The 1,558-nt window shown below is 38.8% G+C and overlaps 1 non-coding gene across 1 annotated transcript; it reads right to left on the reverse strand.

Moving 5' to 3' along the window:
- Positions 1-338: 338 nt before the first annotated feature.
- On the reverse strand, positions 339-471 carry LOC126019365 (small nucleolar RNA SNORA51). Its single transcript, XR_007499090.1, has one exon. It is a non-coding gene; the product is annotated as a small nucleolar RNA SNORA51 (small nucleolar RNA).
- Positions 472-1,558: the final 1,087 nt, after the last annotated feature.

Genomic DNA, 1,558 nt, shown 5'->3' on the forward strand with positions numbered 1-1,558 from the left:
TCCCTCATAGAGCCCAAGGTTCCTCCCTTTCAAACCCCAACACCCAAACTCACTTATACAAATCAGTTCTCGGCTTACATTTGTGTTTTGCCCACCTTTGATAGTTTTTATTTCTTGGACATGTTATTCTATGTAGCATAGATTAGTAAGGACTTTGGTATCTGTCCTTTTCCTTCTACTTAACCTTCCATAATATGATATCCTCTAGCTTGATCTAGGTTACAGCAAATTGCATAATATCATCTTTTCTTGTGAGAATATAGAATCACCGTGTGTATATGAACCACTTTCTTATTATTTCACTCTTCTGTCATTGTACATCTGGGTTGTTTTCTTTTTTTTGTCCCCCAATTCACAATACAGACCAGGCAAAGGGCCTGGGTTGAGGTGTATATGGGGTGCATTTACTGTACCTCCTCTTTCTATATAGTCAGTGTAAAGAACACAGCCTGTGATAAGAATTGGGTTGTTTTCAATTTCTGGGTTGTTTTCATTTCCTGGCTATTGTACTAGAGTACTAGGTGCTGCAATGAACATAGTTGTGACTATATCTTTTAAAAATGAATGCTTTGTTTGTATCATTTTTTTTGTTTTTGTTTGTGTGTATCTTAAAGGAAGATACAAAGCAATGAGATCATTGGCTTTTTGAGGAATCTCCATATTGTTTCCCATAGAGACATTAAAAATTAACTTATTTATGCTTAAGTTTAGAATGTAGCTTAGTGGTATAGGCCTTGGGTTTGATACTTTGCTCTCAGAAAAAAAAAAATCTAACTTGAAACCAATAGCTAAAGTGTTAGATAACCAAAGTGTTAGACTTCTTACTTTGCATGAGTGAGACCCTAAGCACTACATGTCAGACCCTTCCCCGTAATGCTTAATAAATGCTTGGGGTGGTCCCCAATCATCACCAACTCTGGTCCATAAGTTTGAAAAGGTGCTGATGAACTTTAGGATTAAAAAACACTTTGTAAGATAAACTTATCATTAAATTTATTACATCAGGAGTAAATTATTAGGACCAGAGAGATTGTACAGGAAATAAGTCACTTTCTTGCAGATGACTCTGATTCAATCCCTGGCACTAAATGCACCTTAAACACTGTCACATGTAAGCCCTGAGCACTACAGGTTCAAAGCAAAACAAAACAAAATTCAGGAGTGATAGTACAGAGGCAGGTGAAGGCACTGGCCTTGTGGCTGGACTATTTCAAGCCCTATGCACACCTCGTCACCGACAATCAAAAAAAGGAGAGCAGAAAGTTGATCAAAGTGCTTTATTTTGCTGCATTATACTATTACTAGCTTCTCATGGTTCTTTTATTTTCTCTCTCTCTCTCTCTCTTTTTGTTTTTTTGTTTTTTGTTTTTGGGTCACACCCAGCAGCGCTCAGGGGTTACTCCTAGCTCTAAGCTCAGAAATCGCTCCTGGCAGGCTCAGGGGACCATATGGGATGCTGGGATTCAAACCACCATCCTTCAGCGTCTGAGGCAAACGCCCTACCGCTGTGCTATCTCTCTGGCCCTTCATGGTTATTTTCATTTTTGGGAGGGCACAC

This window comes from Suncus etruscus, chromosome 9 (genome assembly GCF_024139225.1).
Source record: "Suncus etruscus isolate mSunEtr1 chromosome 9, mSunEtr1.pri.cur, whole genome shotgun sequence".
Classification (NCBI taxonomy): domain Eukaryota; kingdom Metazoa; phylum Chordata; class Mammalia; order Eulipotyphla; family Soricidae; genus Suncus; species Suncus etruscus.